This window comes from Euprymna scolopes, chromosome 16 (assembly GCF_053919585.1).
Source record: "Euprymna scolopes isolate OS-2025 chromosome 16, ASM5391958v1, whole genome shotgun sequence".
NCBI classification, from domain to species: Eukaryota; Metazoa; Mollusca; class Cephalopoda; order Sepiida; family Sepiolidae; genus Euprymna; species Euprymna scolopes.
In genome coordinates, this window is record NC_136497.1 from 127,282,302 (window position 1) to 127,306,654 (window position 24,353).

Here is a 24,353-nt window from a genome sequence, read left to right on the forward strand (position 1 = left end):
TGTGTGCGTGTGTGTGTGTGCGTGTGTGTGTGTGCGTGGGTGTGCGTGTGTGTGCGTGCGTGCGTGCGGGATTTCCTTAGCGGTAGGTTCCTAAACGGCCGAGCCTATTTTTGCAAAGTTCACACAACGCTAATTTATATATCTGATAGTGTTCTTAGATATGTTTTGTACAGAAATCCATCCGATAAGTATTGGAAATTGAAAAAAATCCGATCTTAAAACTTATCTTTTTTCTCTCATATATAAAAATGATTTTTACATAGGGAAATATTTTACGCTACACTAGTGTAACCGCCATCGGTGTAACGTAACATATTCCCTTGTAAAAATTCTTCTTTTTTATCTATAAGAAAAGAAAGACTATTTTTAAGACCGCTAATGCTAAACATCAGCAGACATTATATTGTAAACAAGCAGAGACCGAATTTGATGAACGGCATTATCAATATTATTTTATTTATTATTTTTATTTATTTATTTTATTTGCAATTAATTCCACCGGAAAAATTATTCCTCATAATATTTAATTTTCAATAGAGGTTTTATTCTATAATAATACGTACGCAATCTGCATAAATTAAAATATCGTGTTTAAGCGTATTGTACCACCGAGCAACCCCGGGGTCTCCAGCTAGTAAACTCATAGAAAACAAAAATAAAAAAAGAGATGAAGAATGACAGACACGCAAAGAAATAGAGTGGGAAATAGTCGGTGAGATCTGGAGATGATCTGTCCGTTCCAAAACTCGATTATACACGCATGTTTTGAGTAACTAGATAGATGAAGAAATAAATAGATAGAGAAAGTAAGAGAGACAGAGAGAGAGAGAGAGGTGGGGGGGGGGGCAAAGGGAAGACGGTAAGTTCCAGTGCGTACGAGATTAAGCGAGGCTGTGAAATAGAGAAACCGAGGAGGCGAGAAAACTGGAGAAATGTGCTGACGATGCCGTAGTATCTACTACTCTTAAAAACGCAAACACAGACATTGTGGAAAGAGAGAGAGAGAGAGAGAGAGAGGGGGGGAGAGAAAGAGAGAGAGAGAGAGGGGGGAGAGAAAGAGAGAGAGAATGAGAAAGGGGAGGCTGAAACAATTTAAGTGTCACCCTAAATAAAATAACACTACAGATTCATTTTTTTTTAACTTTTATTAAAAATATCAATTATAGTAACTTGATTATGTAGAAGAGCTGACATCTATTCCATGTAACCGTCTTAACTCTCAATCACAGCTTCGATACTGGTCTGGAACTGAGAGCATGCCTTTTTTTACACGCGACAGCAGGAACTCTACGAATTTCTCGCAGGCGACGATCAGGCTGGTTTTGGTGTTGGTGGAGGTCTTGTTTGTGATATTCTCGATATATTGCCAAAAGAAGTAGTCAAGCCGCTTCAGATCGGAAAAGGACGTGGACCAGTGAGAATAGGGTGCAAAGTCGTAGCACTCCTTCTGAATCAAAGACTGGATTTTGTTTAGACTTATGGACAGGCGCCGAGTTCAGCTGCCATACCCAAAGTCTTCCAGCGACCAACTCATTGCAGAAGGGAATCATCACACTGTTCCGTACCTCTAAGTTCATATTTATCTTGACTTTTAAGGCGACTTCAAAGATGTGCGGTGACATAATGTGGCCCTCATTTGAAACCACACCAAAGATAATAACCACTGCCGAAAACTTTTTTGTCACCCTGGGCACGTCTTTTCTTCAAGGCACTGCAGCGACGCATCTTGAGGGTGCTTGTTGTCACACCTTGGATCGCTAGAGGGCATGAGTTGTACAACGTCGCATCTAGTGTCAATTCAGACATGATAGAAAGCTCCTATCGCTCTTGGGATTTGTACACAACTAGCCAACTAATAGATGACTGGAAACAAAAAAAATATAACCGATTTATATCAAAGGAAAATATAATCATGTCATTTTTTTTTCTGTGGCTATAATTTTATCGTTCCACTCTCTAAAGAAACGAAAAGGAACAAGAAAGTGAAAAAAAGTGAGAGCGAGTACGTAAGGGAGAATTAGATAGCGGAAGACGTGGAAAGAAAGGAAGAGGGAGGTGCAAATTGCTAAGCATAAACGCAGGCACATAAAAGAGATATAGAGGGAGAGAGAGAAGAAAGTAAAAGACACGGAGAGAAAGAATGCAGGAGAAGGTCAAAGTAAGGATGGGAAACATGGAGAGATACATTAAAAACGCATGCACATTGGAATGAGCGAACAAGAGAGAGAGAGAGAGAAAGAGAGAGAGTGTGTGTATGTGTGTGTGTGTGTGTGTGAAATATAGATTGAGAGAACAAAGAGGGAGATGGGGAACGGGATAGAGAAAGGAATGCGTGGGAGTCGTAGAGGAAAACACGCATTGTTAACAAGAGAGAGAGAGAGACAGAGAGAGAGACATTATATAAAGAAAGAGGAGGAACAAGGAAGTAAGAGGGAGAGAGGCCGTAATAGAGGAATAGATAGATAAGTATGAAAAATGATCTATGTATTTCAAATCAGAAATGTTTACACATTAAATCGATATGGAGTGAGAGAGATACAGAAAAGTGAACGGAGAGAATGAAAGCGAGAGACCGATACCGCGAATGATTGGCCACGTATGTGGAGAGGCATACATTTCAAAACGCATGCACATTACAAGGACCGAACGAGGGAGAGGGAGAAAAAGAGATAGACTGATGCAGGGACTGGGAGAACACGATAGAGGGCGATGGCGGTACGAAATAGAGAGACAGAGATGGGCGGGTGTCGTAGATGAATCGGGATCGACTTACCGATCCATAAATTAAACGCACTCAAATGGTTTCACTAATCATTCTTTTATGTAAATTCTTTTTGCATTTTTGTTTGACACGTTAGAGCAGATGTTTTCTGTTGCAATCCGTTTAAATTCACGATTGCTTACATTTGCAGAAAGTTAAGATCAGTCGTTACAGGTAAGGATATGAATATAAGATACGTTTTATTATGGTAGATTAATCAGGACTGGAGGCAGCCGTGGTAATTCCACGGTAGTTGAAATTTTGAAGACACATCATTATTGGGACAAGAGAATATTCTTTTCATTGTTTTGATACTTGAGTATATATCTGTTGATATCTTTTTATATATATATATGTTTTGTGTTGAGGTACGTGGTTCTTGGTAGATTAACTGTGTCAAAATTTGTCTGATATATACTTGAGAGTTATAACAAGAAAGAGAATAGTCTGTTGTCCTAGTTCTAATTATAAACGTAAAATATTTAAAAAAATAAAACAGATGACGAGTTTAAAATAAGTTTTTAAATAAATTATTTTTTTAAACTTTTAAAGCCAAAAAGAATGTATTTAAAACAAAACATTTTTTCAGTAAAAATTCAACACACAGCACTTTGTTTTTTTTCTTGTTTTTTTATTTTTATGAATAATTTTTGTTGTATAAATTATAAAAACACAGATATCAATTAACTTGCATTTTTTTTTCAATTTCGAAAGGAATCAATAATAAAGAAACAACTTAGTCTTCTCTCAGTATAACTTTTTGAAAAAAATTATTAAAGAAAATATCCAAATTGAAAGCGTAAACAGAGAGCCATGTCTTGTTTTATAGGAAATAATTTTAATGATTTTTAACTGATAAAGAGCGACTATAAAGGGACGTAATTTATTTCTCATTAATTAATGTTTGCGATGATGATAGCTTTTTGTGACATCAGGCGTCGGGCATGTAAATTAATATTAAAAAATATGTATATATAATAAAGCGATCTTCGATTTTAGCAGTTATAAGAAAATAGGCATGCGACTTTTAAAATAAATCGATGAAACAGCGATTTCGAAAAGAGATTTTCCGCCAGTTGAGACACATCAAGAAATACGGATCGGGGGAAAGTCTACCCCAATAGGACTCACATAATGAAAATATGATTAAGTGTTGCAGGACAAGCTGTCTTGTTATAAACCTGTTTCACTTCTCCCTTTCTCCTCACGTTTACGAAAGTAAATTTCTCTCCTGTTTTCTTTGACTGCCCTGTAGATAAATATACACACAGACACATACATGCAGATAGACAGCCAAACACAAACACACACACTCACACACAGACCTATCATTCAAATGCGGTAGTGTTTGAATATATGGGTAAGTGGGAATTTTACTCATTTAGAACTGCTTTAGAGCCTCACCTCTCACTCATTTTTCGACTTTATTCCATACAATTATTACAGCGTTCTCAGCTTTATTGTGAAAAAAGTTTTCAATGTTCGTACAGTAAAAACAAACGTTATGATGAATTTTATGATGTTCAAAATTGTAAAATATATGTAATCAGGTGAGCGACGCCTTTAATGAGTGGTTTCCATAGCAACCACGCCGCTTCAGAGACTACTGTTGCTACTAATTCACTGCTGTCGCGGAAAGAGAAGTTACAAGTGAAACAGAGAATGAAAGTATGAAAGGGAGATAATTGGGTGATTTTATTGAAAACAGACACATTAAGGGAAGCAGCAACGAATCTTTCTTACACCCAAACCATACTCCTTCATCCTCTGACCCCAACGCAGACAAAATACCAAACACAGAAAAAATCCAACCAACCTTCTTTTACTCACTGCTGAACCCCACCCCTGTTCTTATTCTTAATAATAATTTTCTTACTGAAAGATGACTTTCATATTCGTTTATATATATATATATATATATATATATATATATATATATATATATATATATATATATATATATAGTCCTGGTCCAAATCATAAGACCACTTTAGAAAGTAAGCGTTTACTCATATTATCGAATTTTTAATAAAGCAAATCGTTGAGACCATTGCTAAACGGGAAAATATGATGGAAAAAATGAAATCTGCTTCATTCGAACCCTAAACGCTGATCTAATAATTATTTTTTTAAACACAAACATTTTCACCTGGTCAAAATGATAAGACCACTGATAATTTATCTAACAAAAGGCAATTATAGATTACTAAAAAGGGTTCCAGTATTTAGTATAGCCTCCATTATTACGAATTGTTTCAAAAATTTTCTTCGGCATGCTTGCGACTACGTTTTTATCAGTTGCGAAGGAATTTTATCCCATGTACTCAAAACTGAATCAGAAAGTTCCTTAATCGAATCATACTGGGTTTCATCCTTGAACACTTCTTTTGCCATCCATCCCCAAATATTTTCAATGGGATTGAGGTCCGGAGAACATGCTGGATGATCTAACAATTCTATATTATTTGAAGAAAAGTATTCTCGTGCTTGTTGAGAAGTGTGTATTGCACCGTTGTTTTGCTGGAAAATCCAATTTCTTCCACACAAACGTGGACTTTCAGTCCTGATAGAAGCATTTTCAAGCATTGAAATGTACTTCTATGATGTTTGCCGGCCTTTTACTACTTGCAACTTTAGGGTCCCAACTGACGAGAAAGCATCCCAGATCATTAAAGATGCTCCTCCACTATGCTGAGTTGAAAAAGTCTCTGTGGGAAAATTTTTATAATGCTAATAGTGTTGAAATCCATCTGGACCATCTAGATTAAACTTTTTCTCATCGGAGAAAATTACATTTTCCCACTTTTCTTCATCCCAAGTCTGGTATTTGGCTGCATAATTAGGTCGGTTAATTTTGTGCTGTTCAAGAAGGCGTGGTTTCTGCAATCGCTTTAAATGATTGAAACCCTTCATTTTCACATGCTTTCTGAAGGTTTTTAGGACTACATTCTGCTGCTGTTTGGCTTTTCAATCGACTTGAGCTCATACTGGAGGTTTTGTAAAAACATTTTTGATACGGCGATCCAGATATATGGTTATTTTTTAGGGGGCGACCTAGACTCTTTTGTGGACATATTGATCTGGATTTCTTAAAAAATTTGTGATGACCGTTTTGCTACGATTCACTTCGTTTGCAATGGATCGATGGGAGAGTCCACCCCTATTAAGCTCAAAGATCCTTCCTCTCTCAAACTCTGATAATAGTTCTCCTTATGCCATTTATAATTTAGTAAGATGTTTTTTTTTTATCCACTAACAAGTTGCTTTTAGTAACATAGAAAGCGTTTCGTATTCATTTTTTCAAAACTAGCCGATTTTATTAAAGTGGTCTTATCATTTTGACCAGGTGAAAATGTTTTGTTATTCTTAATAATTATTAGATCAGGGTTAAGGTTTCGAATGAAGCAGATTTCATTTTTTCCCACCATATTTTCCCTTTTGGCAATGGTTTCATCCATTTGTTTGATTAAAACTTCAATAATATGCGTAAACGCTTACTTTCGTAAGTGGTTTTATGATTTTGACCAGGGCTGTATATAAATGAAATATAAATGAAATCAAATGGATGTTGCGTTTACCTGATATACGCAATGGAAATCTTCAAAGTAATATAAATAACAATATTTATATATAGATATTTTAAGCCCAACCGAATAACACAGCTCAAGACGAACTAGAGAGTAAAGCTTATTATAAGGAAAAAGGAAATTAAAACTGTAAGATGAACCTTACAATCAAAATGTATTGTTCGACTGAATACTCCAAAATAACAATTTACAAAGTCCTGATGTTGCGGAGTTTCAAAGAATGCTATTCTTGTTATTCTTCTCATCAGAGGATATAAGGAAATCAGCAAATTATATTTGTAGTAATACTTGAATTTACTAATTTTGTCATTAAGTTAAACCTCAATATATTGTAGTTATAAATTACCAAAACAGAAAAGAAGTGAAAAAAATGTTGGGCATGTTGAAAATATAAAACAATACAGCGCATGCCACACATTACCAAAATGAATAGCACAAAAGTCTGGTTTAGATAGCTCAACAGTCTAATAAAAGTACCATAAATAGTTTTTCATTCAAGATATAACGTTAATAGGAGAGATTCACTAAATAAAATGTAAGCCAACTGTATTAATTGTGAAGGTAGTGTTCGTTGTCTTTAACAACCTTTGAAATTTCTTTATTACGTGCTGATGAAGCCCATGCTTGTGCAAGCTACAGTTTGAGGAACAATTATATATTCATGTGCAAATTCTGGGAACTAAAACATTCGCATGCAATGTTTTTTTGTGTGATTTGTGTGATGTCTTTCGGCGGTCAGATCCCTCCAAGGTCACTGCGGCAAGTGGCCTCCAGTTGGGACGGTATAGGCGGCGTCGAATCAATAGACCGCTGCACCTTTTCGCTGTCCCTCTTTACACAGACAAGCATGTAGCGTAAGCTATTGGATTCACTGCGTCTCATAACGTAATAACCGGGGATATGAGGTTCGTCTGGTACAGACTTCAGTCAGGTATCCAGCGCCGACTTGAACGATTCTGTTTTGCAGTTCGTGATCTCTCTGATGTTACGTGTCAGGCAATTGAAGAGCGTAGGACCCCGGGAATTTAAACTCGATTCCCTGAGCCGTCGGATCCAGTTGTCCCTGGCACTGGTTAAGGGTGGTACCAGACACCTTCTGCCACGTTTTGAGATATGGTGCTGTATACCAGCGTTGGGCACCTGGTTCTCCATCATACGCCAGATATAGATGATTGAATATCTTTCTTTCCTGCGTTGAATCGATTTGATATTCAACGTATCCAGCAGTTGCCAATAATTCAATTGACTATAACCAGTTATCTTTCTTAGAAACGACTTCTGGATGGCCTCTAATGCTTGAATATGACCTTTTCTGTCCGGAGTCCACAGCTGACAACAGTAATCAATGTGCGGCAACACCAGCGACTTCTAGAGTGTCAGCATTAGGTTTTTTTGTCTCGTTTTGAAAGTGCGTAGAATCCAACTGGAAAGGCTCCGTGCAGTTGAACAAACTTTGTCGATCTGGGAGGTGAATGTACCATCAGAATCCAACGTTACTCCCAGATCGCGCACAGTATCTTTGGTTTTAAGTAGCTTCCCGTCTTGGGTCGAGTACTTTGATGCTTCTCTCAGGTCCTTCCTTCTACCGTATTCGATACACTCGAATTTCCCGGAGTTAAACTGCATATTGTTGTCATCCGCCCATTGGTAGATAGCGTCTAGATCATCTTGGAGAGCTTGTACATCAGAAGAATCTTTTATTTTCCTGCCAATCCTGGTGTCGTCGGCAAAACTTGAGACGAAAGACGATTTGACTTTTTCGTCTATGTCACCGATTAGTACGAGGAACAGCAGCGGACCAAGTACTGAACCTTGGGGAACGCCAGATAGCACTTTGGTCGGGGGAGATACAGAGCTATTTACTACAACTGGCTGGTAACGATCTGTTAGGAATGATTTAAGCCATAGGATCAATTTACCTCCAATTCCAAGATGTTGGAGCTTTTCGATGGTTACTGCAAAGTCCACTTTGTCGAACGTCTTTGCAAAGTCTAGGTATATCACGTCGACATTACATTCATTGTCTAGAGTATTAATGATCCTATCATGATTGATTAGAAGCTGACTTAAGCAGGATCTTCCGGTTCTGAACCCATGCTGCCCTGGATTGAACAGACTGTGGTTGTTGAGGAATTCCACCAAGTACTTTCGAAGGACCTTTTCGAATACTTTTGTAATGTTATGCCCAATAAAAGAAAAATATTCAGAAAAGTAATAAAAACTTGTGTATTAATTTTTATTCACGTTGTATCTCAGAAAAAACATTCTATGAATGAACAAGCACACACACACGTACATATATATATATATATATGTATATATATATATATATATATGTCTCTGTGTGTACGTATAAGTGTGTGCAGCTTGCGATCTGTGCCTATCTGTCTGTGTATATATATACGCACATATATATATATATGTATATATTTATATTATATATGTATATATGGATATATATATACGTATATATGGATATGTATATATATGCATATATGTGTCTACATATATCTATATATATATGTATATATATATGCATATATATGTATATATATACATATATATGTATATATATATGCATGTATCTATGTATGTATGTATATATATATGGGTATATTTATATATGTATGTAAATATATATATATATATATATGTACATATATGTATATGTATTTATATGTATATATATATATGTGTATATATATGTGGATCTGTATGTATATACATGTGTATATATATATTTATATTTATATGTGTATACATAGATATATATATTTATACGAACGCAGAGTTTGTTACACACGCACACACATGCACACACATACACATATATATATATATATATATATATATATATATATATATATATATATATATATATATATCCGCGTATGTGGGTGTGTTTTTGTATTAAATCTATATCCGGATTCTTTTGTATTCACAGAAGAGCAAGAACATTGATTCGGTAACGATACGACCATATAAGAAAGTAACTGAGACGTTACCACGTTGAGAATGTTTTTTTTTATCAACGGCCCGAGCCCTTTTATCAACGGCCCGAGCCCTTTTATAACCATTGTTAATTATAAGTACATGACGTATATAAAAACCGCAGAGATTACACACAAGTTAGTGACATGTAATTATCAGAAGCTTCCAATATCTTTCCTGATTTCAGTACAATTCCTGAGTCTGTTCATCTGAAAATAGGCTAGCTTACTACAAGCAAAGAATATCTATCCTACTCATAAAACGCACAAAGAAAATGGGTGAACAACAGGTAAACTGTGCCTTTGTCCTGTACGTGGCCGCCTATTGGCTAATTAGGATGGACGCGGTTACAACTAGGAAGCTGATTGCCTGACTATAAAATTTAATAGCATATGTAAAAGCGCGATAGCCACAACTTTTTGCATTAAACTGATGAATTCTCAGAGAAACACGCAATATTCTGTGTCGCTTGATTTCTGTATATATTTTCATAACTTACAATTTATATATATATATATATATATATATATATATATATATATATATAGAGAGAGAGAGAGATATCTGTGTGTATGTATATATATATATAAATATATATATATATATTTATATATATATATATATATATATATATATATATAATAAAATGGAGGTGGAAGGACCTGAATACTCAACGTTTCGCCCGATTTATACGGGCTTCTTCAAGGGGGATGGTCATTGACGAGAAAGTCGGATTCGGGACTATATATAATGATGGGGGAGAACAGCGTGTTTTCCTTATGTAAATTAGATGGCATATATACATGTATATACATTTTATGAAAAAAAAAAAAAAACTAGTGTGGTGGATTACGTCTAAAAGGTGAAATATCGTAGAGATTTTTAAAAAATTGCGTCTGGAAATATAGCGGTGAGAGATTAAATAAATAAAATGACACGAGATTACGAAGGAAGTTTTTTTTGTTTTTAATTAGATATAATTGAATTGGGATAAAATAGCGTAGTAACTTAAAAGACGGTGTCTAAAAATAAGAATAGGATTTGATAAAATGGAGTTTAAGAATAGATAATGATAAAATATAAACAGTAAATAAGTAAAATAATAAAATTAAGTGAAATTACGATATTTTAACTTTTAGACGTAATCCACCACACTAGTTTACTATAATTTATTTTCTCTCAAAAAATGTATATACATGTATATATGACATCTAATTTACATAAGCAAAACACGCTGCTCTCCCCCATCATTATATATAGCCCCAATTCTCCGACTCTCTCGTCAATGACCATCCTTCTTGAAGAAGCCCACATAAATCGGGCGACACGTTGAGTATTCAGATCCTTCCACCTCCATTTTATTTCATATCGTCGGATTTAATTCAGCTCAACAATCATATATATATATATATATATATATATATATATATATATATATATATATATATATATATATATATAAAATTTTACAAATATCTCGTTAATGATATCTATTACTGTAATACCTCACAGATTTTAAGTTATTCATCTCTATTGTTTACTTGTCTGAAAATTGAAAAACAACGGAAAGTCAATGCATAATAATAAAAAAAACGTGTGTGGAATCTAGGCGAAAACAATTCTTCTTTTGATACCGATACCTCTACCGGAATATTTCCAATTATTCCGATTCCCGATTCCGATAAATAGTCCGCCGCTGGTACCGTTCTTCTCTTGTTATTATTATTTCTTGTACTAACTAGGTCTTTATGGTCTTTTTCATTTGTACGAATCAAGAATATACGTGACACAAGTGCGTATTCAGTCATGGCTCGTGTAATAATAGCGATGCAAACAGAGTAACGTTTACGATAGGAGAAAAAACAATTATTCTCAAATGTCACTGAAATAAATGAGACGAACTTTGACGATTCTAAATAGTTTAATATAAACAGGACACTTTGTTTTTCTGAATCGCTAATCACTAACATTTACTGATTAAAAAAAAAAAGAATAAAACAGAATCTTCGTTGTTTAATAAGAATAGATCTGATTAAATCCCATTTTCCCTAGAGATCTTGCTGGCATAAAAAATTGACGAGGCCTGCTGAACCAGAGAACGTTATCAGATTGATTTTTGATTCCGTTTAAGCTGGACCAATCTGATTCGAACTACAATTCGTAATTGGTAGTTTCTCAGTAGATAGTCGTTATAAATTCATGTTGTGATTTTTTAACAAGAATAGCAAGATCTGTACTTATTGCTTTATTTTTATTTAGCGTGAAAATAAAGGTGTAAATTTCGGTGATTTAACATGTTCAAAAACACTCTCAGTCACAATCCCGCATGATAATAATAATAATAATAATAATAATAATAATAATAATAATGACAATAATAATGATAATGATAATGATGATAATAATAATAATTACAATAATAATAATAAAATGAGAATAAAAATGATAATAATAATAATGATAATGATAAAAATGATAATAATAATAATTATTATTATAATAATAATAATGATGATAATAATGATAATAGTAATGATAATAATAATAATAATAAAAATAATAATAATGATTTCTATATACATATATATGTGTATATATATATATATATATATATATACATATGAGAGAGAGAATGAGATGGGTGGGAGTAGAGGAGAACACACATAGTAAACAAGAGAGGGAAACATTATATATAGAAAGAGGAGGAGCAGGAAACAAGTGAGAGAATGTAATGGAGGATTAGATAGAAAAAGATGAAAGGAGATCTCCTCATTCCAAATCAGAAACGCATACACAACGAAAAGATATGAAGTGATTGAGATATAGAGAAGGACAGGAGAGAAAACAAAAAGCGAGAGACCGACAGAGAGAGTGATGGGAGAGTCACCCATTTCAAAACGCATACACATTAGAAAGACCAAATAAGAGGAAGAGAGAGATAGAGAGATGTAGAAAATCAGTTCTAATAAATAACAATAACCAATGGATAAAAACTAAAATGAAAAATTCGTTTGATTTGGCGATGGGTGCCAAGGACTCTGCAGAGTCATCAGATCTTGAAGGAATATTCATTCTATATACCTTCACAAGAATATTCGATACTACGGATATCGGCCTATATAGAGATGACGGACTAGCCATAAAAAAATCATACACAAGGAAATGAAAAATCTAGGCCTAAAAGAAGACGTATCAGCTAACATAAAAATAACAAACTTCCTGGACGTCGCGTTAAACTTAGATAAAAACACATATGAACCATACTTAAAGATAACGCTACTCCAATTTACGTAAACCCTAAGTCCAATCCCCCACCATCAATTATAAAACAGATTCCTAACTCGATCGTATGTAGACTCAGTAATAACTCAAGCGATGAAAATACACTTAACAGGTCAACAAATATCTACTAACAGCCCTAAAAAATAGTGGATACAAAAATATCGATATCAAATATAAGCAACAAAACACCAACAACTATAATAAAATCAAAAATAGAAGAAAGAGAACTATAATTTGGTATACGGCCCCATACAATCAAATGTTAAAAACAAAACTTGGCAAGAAATTGCTAGATCTTATTGAAAAAAACTTTCCCGCAATCAACCCCTTGCACAAAATCTTCAATAAAAATACCCTAAAGTTATCCTACAGTTGTTGCGAAAATTTAGAGATGATAATTAAAGCACATAATAACAAAGTACTAAATAAAAACGATGTAAACAACAAAAAATAAACAATAAAAAAGTAGACACCATGACAAAAATAAAACTAACACTAGCAGAAATAATAATAATAATAACAACAATAATAATAATAATAATAATAATAATAATAATAATAAACCAACCCCGGACAAGAACAACCATACCATAAATAAAAATACTAATAACGAACAAGATAAATGCAACTGTAGACACCGCACACTTTGCCCAGTTCAAAATAAATGTCTAACAAAAAGCGTAGCTTATCAGGCTACAATATTTGCGAAAGGAAACCCGAATTACAAGAAATATTACGTAGGCATGACTTCCTTAGATTTCAAAACCAGATACTATGACCACAAAAGTACATTCAACAATAAAAAACACCGTATAAAAACAACACTAGCGAATAAATACTGGGAACTCAACGAAAGCGGACATTCGCCGGTAGTCGAATGGAAAATAATAAGACAAGCTACCACGTGTAGGCATTTAGACGGCCCGTGTAAATTATACTTTCATGAAAAAATTGCTATCCTGTACTTTAAAGAACCCAAAAATCTATTAAACTGTAGAAGAGAAATAGCAAATAACTGTGTTCACAAAATAAAATTTACTCTAGGATAGCGATACAAAATAGTTTTAAAACTAACAAAAACAATAGAAAATAAACAAATAAATTAATTAAATAAACATGAATATACATAAACGATCACACATATATGTATGTATATATATATATGTATATATATGTGCCTATATGTATGTACACATATGTATATTTATATATATATATATAAAAGAAAGAAATGTCTGCCTTTAGCAACTAAACTAGTTTTAAAACAGATCCTTTGTTCGATAAAATGCATGTCCATTGGCTGATAGGAAAGGGCGCGGTGGATACTAGAAAGCTGATTGGCTAATTAAACCCTCAACAGAAGAGGACCATATAAAAACAATAAACAACCACAGAATTCGCGCATAAGCCTGACGAATCATAGAGTGGATGAAACGCTGAATATTCAGTGTAGCTTAATCGCCATATATATTTTATAAATTACTAACTAGCTCTACCTACGTATTGGGCACTTTGGAAGTAAATACTTAAAGTTTGCGCATAAATCTATACTTTCGTATATTAATTTTATGTGAGTAAATGAAGTAGTTATATATATATATATATATATATATATATATATATATATTGCATAGTGTATACATTTTATTAATACAAGTTGTTTCTCATGTAGATACATGCTTCAGTTACGACGCTATTCTTATCTCTCCAATCCATAGAAAATACGATGCTGTAAATATACTGACGCATACGCAGGCCACTTTCTGAGGGCTCTGGAAGTTGAACAGTTTAAAATATGTCGAACAATAACTACGAAAGCACTGTTCATCGTTAGGTCGGCATTTTATGCATACGATTCGGATGCGAATGTCATTAGTAACCCTTTTCTTTTGAAATATCATTTCCATTGCTAAAACAACTGTCATTAATAGGGCTAGAACTACAGCATATTTCTTTTATTGTTTTGACTCTCGAGTGTGTATCCGTTAATATCTTATATGATTTTATATAGAGTGATGTGGTTCTCAGTTGGATAACTGTGTCTTACTGCGTCGGATATATACTCAAGAATCAAAACAGTCAGAAGAATATGCTGTTGGCATAGCCTTGTTCATTAATTAACTTTTTAGATTTATAATAAAATAAATAAGTTCCGTCATACACAACCCACCAAACAACTTAACTTGAATAGATATAACAAATAAACAAAGAATATCGAAAAACTTAAAGCATTATGTGTAAACGTGTCTAATTGTTGACCTTAAAAAAGTATTGATGCAAAATATTTTTTCATATAATCTTCTGACTTGTTTTTTTTTTTTTTGAAAGAATATTTGAATAAATTAAAAGATATTGGTGCAATATATTTTTTAAAACAAACTTCCATATATTTTTTTTTTCACGTATTTTTTTTTTAAATCCGTAAATATGTGGGAGCAAAACTCTTACATACATAAATGCATATGGAATGAGTCGGTTTAAAACATCAACAACCTACGTAAGCGCACAAAAATAACAATACTGACGTGAAAAATATATAAATGTTTATATTTTTACTACACTTTTTCCCCACTCAATTTCGTTTTTTTTTTGTTTGTAAAAACATCAATTTGGCTATTTTAGCCCTTTTCTGACAGATTTTGCTTGAGATATTTATTATAGTCTGGCAACTCTAATTTATATCGATGATTGGACACGTTTACTGTATCATATATAACAGCCAAGAGGAGAAGATCGTATGCTCATAAACTAACTGTTGTGCTATCCATTCTATATATAATTATGAGTTACACTCGCTAGTAACACCGCTAAAATATGTCTCTGCACCAATACTAAACACTTGGCCATCGGACTAATGTGTAACTAATCTTGGTGTATTGGTTTTTCAATTCAGTATATTTGGTTTCAACTAAATTCTGACTTGAGTTTTTCGGACACTTCCCAATTCACAACACTGGCGACTAAGGGTTATAAAGAAGCTCGAAATTTTGTCATTGACAAGATCAAACGATAATCGGCTCTTTCTATCGTGCTAGAAAATTACACACGCATAAGAATATCCTATATCCTTGCACAATAACAACACGGCCATTCGTTCAGTACTGTTTTCTAGTCTTTTCTTGCCACATCTTCAGTGGTGCATCTAACACCAGCCTCATAATCTTATACAATATAAAAAAACAGTTTCACCTCGAACAGGTACTACACTATGAATCAGGTTCGCCGCAATATTGCATCACTCTCCTTGTTTTACAAGTACTTTGGTTCAGTGTTTTCTGATGAACTATAGCAGCTGTGCCTTTTGACATATATACTCCATTACTTACTCCGCTAGTAACGAAATCCCATCTATTTATTTTGAGATCCGTATCAACCTTCAACGATAATAGTTTCGTCTCTTCTTCTTTTTGAAGAGAGAATAGTTTTCTTATATAATTCTTCTATTAGTTTCTTTTCTTCTTTTGAATTCTCTTTCCTGCCTCCATGGGTTTACTAACTTGCAGAAATTTAAATCCAGGGTGGGTCACGGGAAACGGGTGTTTTTAGAACGCTCCTTGCTCTCCTAATGGCAGAGTTTAGTAAATGGGTTTATGTACAACAATATGAAAATGCATCTCCTTGCTCAATTTGCCATAGCCCCTACCCAGACATAAGACTAAATAATAGCTCTTCATCTCTAAGTGGTAATATGCATTATTTCGAGTGAAAAATCGAAGAAAAAAATCGTTTCTCAAGCTAAATATTTGGTGATCAATGCATACACATTTAATTGATCTCAGAAACATTAAGTGTAGGTATTTTCTTTTTATAAAAGAATCACTACTTATCAAGGCGCAGAGGCCACTCAAGGATAAGGGTAAAATGTACAGTGGTCAAAAGGGCAATATCATAGTAATCGTTAGAAGTGTAAATGTGGTAAGTTGGATCACTTGAGGGGAACAGCTCATCAAGAACTTGTTTACATTGGACTTGAAGACGGTCATATTGTAATCACCTGGAAAGCAAGTAAACGGAAGAGAGTTCCACAGTTGTGCAGTTCTAAGAAAGAAACTTTGTTCATGGAATCTACGTTTAAATTTAGGCACGGATATAGAGTGGTGGAAATTATTGATATTGTTTACAGCCAAACGGGTTTTTCTCGTGAATGTTTGGCGGGACTGGACACTAGATTTGTCTGAATATGGAATGTGACTCATCTGACACCATGCTGTATGGTTCTACTTTACTTTACTTTTGTTTTACGGCATATCAACCCTTTTCAAGTTATTTAATGCTGAATCCAAAGATTTTGAAGAAAATGCTTTTAATAGAATATGTTTGTTGTTTTCAAGTTGGTTTCTATTTAACCCATAGTTGGGACGCTAACAGGTACTCCCATTAGGAGCAGTGTAAATAAAAGGGTGGCTCCACACTCCCTAAAGCCCGCAAGCTGGCGCCTCACCACCGGATATAGTTTAAGGTCATATCCAGGACCTGTATGGTTCTACTGAAAGAACTGCTACTATACAATGTGACACAATATAGAGTGTCACAATATCAGGACCTGACACTTTTTTCAGCTGATTATCAAGAAGAAAATCCTGAGAACAGAAGCAGAAACAACTGTTGGAAACATGTCATATACTATAAAACATTCACTATAGCTACACCTTAAAAAAACGAGGTTGTTAAACTTGGAATAGCTATCTGGTTCAAGACAAGTAGAGTAGCAAGTCTAGTTGAAGTTAGTGTATCCATTGATCTTGTTATAAACGGTGGTGTTAAGAGATAAAATAACGAAAATTATTTTTTTTTATTCGTACTGTAATAAAACAATAATATTATAGAAAATAGTCTTCATTCACATTCATGGGAACTATCAAGCTTATAAAAATAATTTTTAATTGCCTTGGAATTGAACCAAGTGCAATAGGGATCTGGACAAGTGTGCTTGACTGGATGCTTGAAATCTTTAAAAAAAATGATAGGACGGTTTGTGTTTTGAAATATCCTGTGGACGTCTAGCATCTTGGTTGGATGTCGCATGCCCAGGAAGAATAGGCGATGAATGAATTTAATATTCAATATGAGAAATACAGGATAATTAGGAATATCTGTATCATTCCCTTAACCATACATGCTACCTCGTTCATGTAAATAATTTTAAAAAGAATACGGAAAATATACCCAGTTAACTGCGTGGAGGAAAGATCTAAACCATTGAGCCGGAGGATGGTATTAGAAGTCTGAAACTGACATTTAGAGTCTCTGGAGAAAAAAACAAGTAGATACCTAGCATTCGGTAGGTTGCACCATCCAAAGATAATTCCACGGGGAAACAAAGAGAGATCTTAACACACACACACACACACATATATATATATATATATATATATATATATATATATATATATATATATATACGGAATACTGAAATTCCGAGTTAAATTATGTAGAACTGCAACAAAATGTATTGTTTAACAAAGGAGCATAAATGATTATTAAAGTTATTTTCTGTACACGTGGATTTTCTCATTGGAGGAAATATTGTTAGCAAAATAGATTTAGGTAATTAAAAATTTTGCAATTAGCATATAAACTGAAAATCCAAATTGAAGTGATAGTTTAAAACCAATACTTATACAGATACTCTGCAATGAAACGAGCTATTTATAAAAATAAAGAGATTAAAAAGAAATCTTTAATATGTTTTATTGCAATACTACATATTTAAACTCAGAATTGTATCCATTTATCTCGCATATAGAGCTTTCTCTATCACCTTTGGGTCATCTTATAAATATTCATGTTCGTATTATATTTATGCTGACAGTATTATACGATCTGTGATCCAGCGGCATTTCGCTATTTTATTAAAATTATATATATATATATATATATATATATATATATATATATATATATATACATATATAATTTCAAACAAAATTAACTAACAATATTTAACAATATAATTAGATTATCTCCCTTCATTTTATACCACTTAACGATATGAAAACATTTTCAAGTAGAATAACAATGAATCTTAAACATTAAATAACAATAAATAGATTAGAATATTCACCCGTAATATTATACAAAAAATTTTATATATATCTTTAATACACCCATTTTATTTACTCTCGTATTTAATTAAACTTTGAAACTAAAAAGGTCTTAAATCGGAGCACAAATATAACGATAATCTATAAACATTACCTGCCAATAATACGAAACTAAAACTAACCGTAACATTTTGGCAAGGCTGTTACGGCCATAATATCAAAACAAAAATTTTTTTTAAATTAAGTATTGGGTAACAAAGAAATAACAAGATCATACTTAGGAACGCAACGAATGGGATATATATTTATTTTTTTTTAAATGGTTAGGGCTATCTGTAGCAACTTGTCATGACTCTGCTCTTAAATAAGGATACAAACATTAGGCGATATATTAATGTTTAAATGGGATATTCCGTAACCACAACAACGGTAGATGTTTCCCGCATCCCTTTATAGCTAGGGAGTTTCTCTTCCTTCCTTCTCTTCAAAAAGTGCTCCATTGCCAAAAGTGTGTTTATTCATAAAGTCTGAAGAAAAGCTGGTTTTGAAAATGTTCAAACAACATAATGCTTGAAATTGTCGAACTGGACATGGAAACAATTGTATCGTAAATTGAAATACACTTTTTGTTGCCACCAACAGCTTGTTTTGAAGTATTGTGTTTTTGCTTACACAGTATATATATATATATATATATATATATATATATATATATATATATATATATATATATATATATATATATATATATTAAATAAAATAGGCGGAAGTGTCTCAAGAGGTCTTTCGGCTATCATCTCATCAGGAAAAATAGATAGCGTAAAACATAATAAAATTTCGAAACTTTAAAGAGTTCTAATGGGGAACTATTGAATGTGCCAAAGGTACGGGAACATCTAAAATTACGTTTATTAACGTTTAAAAACGATTAAAATATTGGTACAACGAGGGGGAAAAACGGGAGAAAAGATTCAAAGTTCCCCAAAGAGAAACAATGCGTTTACTGTTTCCTTTTGCTGACACAAAGAAGGCTTACGCACCGCAATAGAGACAGAATTCAAAATCTTTAAATGGTTTCTGGAATCCGCTCTATATAGCACCTTGAACCATTCTATTTTATATCTATCGGCACAGCACGGGTTGCTGGCCCGTAGCAGAGTCTAAGGCTGTAGAAGGAGGGAGACTACCAGACCCAATCCTCCTTTGTCTGATCTTCGATATACCATGCTGGTTTATACGAGTCAAATGATTCAAGCATGTTGGCCCAACATATGGTTATCGATTTTTTACTGATGAGATGATAGCCGAAAGAGCTCTTGAGAAACTTCCGCCTATTTTATTTAAAACTATATATAAATACTGTACCTCCAAACATATACATATATATATACATATATATATATATACATATACATATATATATATATACATATACATATATATATACATATACATATATATATACATATATATATACATATATATATATATACATATATATATATATATATATATATGAGCAGTCTAAAGGAAGAAAATAAAAAAAAATTCTCTAAGAGGAGACTCATCGGATTAATACAAAGCTGAAGAAATTGTTTTGGGTGTTTATATATAAGTCAATAAAAGAGAAAATAAAGGGATAAAATTGTATAGTAATATATATAGAGAGATTTATTTAATAAGGTATACATAAAGTGGACGTATTACGTACTTGGTAACGATTCCTAATATAACATCTCATCCCTGTTATGTTATCTAACATCTACTCAATTCTTCTGATGAAAAGGATTACTCTTGGGAATACAATAGTATAAAGAGATACCACTTGCCCAACGCCTCTAATTTCCCCCTTCACATGTGTATATATATATATATATATATATATATATATATATATATATATATATATATTACTCCGTACATTTTATAACTTTATTTTCTCTTTTTATTGACTAATATATATATATATATATATATATATATATATATATATATATATATATATATATATATATATATATATATATAAGTGATAGTGGGGGTGTCAGTGTGTCTGTGTACATTTCCCTACGCAATAACTCTCTCAATTTGAAGCCTACACATTCGAAATTTGATATACAGAGTACTGAGATTTGGGAGCATGGATGTAATCAGATGTCGGAAATAAATTTGGCGATTTAGGGGTCAAAGTTAAACGATTTGACCTTTGAGAACTCTACCAAACTCCTCCTACATTTTTTGGTTTAAACACGTGAATTTTAGATATAGATTCGTTGGACATGGATCTAACTTATTAACATGATTTGAGCCCAAAAGAATAAATATTAAGGATTCTTAATAGGGGTCAAGGTTTTTAAAAAAAGTGATATCTTCGGTCTCTTCCAAATTACTCAGACAATTTCTGCTCTAAATATTTAAAATTTTACTTTAAGTGTATTCAGAGATAGGGCAAGCTTTTTCATTAGTTTGGGTCGAAAAATTTTAGTTACCAATATATAAATGTGTGTATGTATGTATGTAAGTATGTTCGCATGTCTGTCTAACACTTTCAATAGAGCCGACGAATTTTACTAAGATCAGTATCGTTTTGAAGTTCAACCTTTCATAAGACAAATATCGAAAAATTTGCTAAAAACATTAATATCTTCCCCTTCAACTAGGCACTTTTCTACAGGGGGGGGATCACTTTTTTCGCCGATATTTTTGAAAGTTATCATTTCCTTTAGATTGTTTAGCCTTAATTTCTTTTTAAAAATGCCACTTCCGTTTTGGCGGTGGTCGTAACAGCATAGACGTTAGGTTTTTACCCCGTTCTTTTCCTCCTTTGCGATACGGGTTCGAGCCTGCCTTCCTACTTTCACATTTTTTTTTGTTCAACAGACACACTCAAACACCCGGGCAACGCCGGGGCGAAATGCTAGTATATATATATATATATATATATATATATATATATATATATATATATATATATATATATATATATAATAAATTCCACAGCCAAACAACGTCGCAGCCCACAAGAGCCATGACAGTCAAAGAACCGGAAGTCCAAGACTCGAGTTTCGCCCTCATTTGGGCTCATCAGTTAGACACATCCGAACTCAGGATTCGAAACCCGATTCGAAAGCGCCTCCACATACCAACCTGGACTTATTTATATATATATATATATATATATATATATATATATATATATATATATATATATATATATAATTTTAAACACACACACATATATAGGTACCTACTAAAATGTATGTATATATATATATTTTTTTTTCTGAGGTCGTTCTTGTCACTTTTAGAAACAAACTCCATCGAGATAAAATGTTCTTTTACACCGTGTCTCATATTCTCTTCAATGTGTTCCACGTTTTCTACTTCAACAATTTTTTAAAGCTCAATAGCAAATGAGCAAATCTCAGTGAACTTAGTTTAACCCGCAGTGAACGCTCTTCCGTCCTGCCATCAGTAAACACGATCCAATTACGAATTAGCAAACGCGTCTCAGAATAATGAAGAATGCATTCCAGAAGTTGGAAATGAAAACCACAGCTGCCATTCCTCAAAGATCCGGTTAACGACAAACGTGAAACGGGAACTACACACACTTAAACTAAGGAAGGGCGCAGATTGGATTATATTTACTGCTTTTCGCGGCTGTTTGCCTACCGGTTTATTTCTTTAAAGTTCCCCTGGGTCTCAGGTTCGCACTAAGAAGAACACTTGTTTTGACGGATAGGGTTTAGCTATCTCGTATTTTCGCAGAACGCCAACTGTTTTCTAAGCTAGTCTGGGTCTCATGTCAAAACTGGAAAAGATAATGATTGCCTTGTCCGTTTTAAAATCATGCATTACTTTAAAAAAAAGTTACCTAACTACTGAAAATAAAACAAAATCAGACACACACACAGTAAGTAAGTATGGTTCAAGACATAATTGATTAAAAAATAGTATAATAATTATATAAATGGTTCTGCACTACGAAACGGGTGCTGTCAAGTATTGAACATTTGTACTTTCTGAAAGAAATATACATTAAGATGGACAACACATTGGGATTTGGAATATAGACTTTTCATCATTTATTTGTATATGCTCTGTAGTTACATAAAGCTTTATAAATTAAAGAGTTGGTATAAATTATGGGTGAAATATAATTAAATAAGCGTTTTTTCACATAAGCATAAACGCAAACATACACACACGCACGCACAAACACACACACACACACATATATATATATATATGTGTCTATATATAGGCATATATATATATTCAGTAATGTGATTGATAATTTAAAATTCAAATTTGAATTTTAAATTATCAATCACATTACTGAATATTAAATTAGCTCTAGAATATTTACCTACCGAGCTTATTATATATCTAAATTACAACGAGCACTTTTTCTTTCCCTGTATTTTAATTAAATTAGTAATTTTACTATTACATTAAAATACACTCTGCTCTTTAGACTATTGTTCTAATCCCCTTTATATATATATATATATATATATATATATATATATATATATATATATATATATATATAATCTCCCGTCGATTTCGACGTTTGAGGATCCGCCACAACAACTAAATTGCTCGGTAATCAGCACAAATGATTTGTTTATAGTGGTGAAAGATATGTGTAGAACCCTCTACAGATTTTGGCACAGAACAGAGTATTACTGATAATCCCCAATCAGTACAGATAACTGGCACAGAACAGAGTATACAGCAGATCGCAGGTTTTTCCACCAGAATTTAGTTCTCCTAAATGCATACCTTAAAGAAGACTGAGGGTGCATTTTACTCAGTGAATTAATGCGCCTCCACATACATACCTGGACATTTCTACGACTGGGCGCGATTACATATATATATATATATATATATATATATATATATATATATATATATATATGTGTGTGTGTGTGTGTGTGTGTGTGTGTGTGTGTGTATAAAAAATATGTCGAGTAGTTGAAATGAACCGTTTTAATTGCAACTGTCCAGTGTACGTCTGTACGCGTTATTCATATGTGCAAACAAAGGGTGTATTCGTTACTAGACTATCGGTGACCCGTTGGGTCAGTATGTTATATTAGATATGGAATTCATGTATGAGCGTCACACATGTGACGTAAAGAAAATATATATCTTTTTAAATAACAGAAATATTTCAGTGAAAGTATATTAAAATGAAAAATCACGGGCGGATCACTTAAAAATGAAAAAATAATCCTCCATATTTGTGTAAAATTTTTCCGAATAATCGCTTAAAAATCGAAAATTACACATGATTTCCCTACGAATCGAACAGCGAGGAAAGTCAGTTAGCAGAAAAAACGCACATCAACCTACCGATGAGAAATATAAGAATGAAAAACCCATATTGGAATTCTTCAACCAAGTTATAGAAACTTAAAATCTAAAATATACATATATATATATATATATATATATATATATATATATATATATATATATATATATATAGTTGTGCTGTGACAATTAATCGAAATCGGAATACGGAATCTGAAAAAATCGGAATCTTGTGGATAGGGGAATCGATATCATAATCGCAAACTGGATGTCTATTTGTAATAATGAAATAATGAATATTCATTGATTTTAAATTACCCATGAAACTGTATAGAAACGTCTCACACTAGTGTGGGCGCG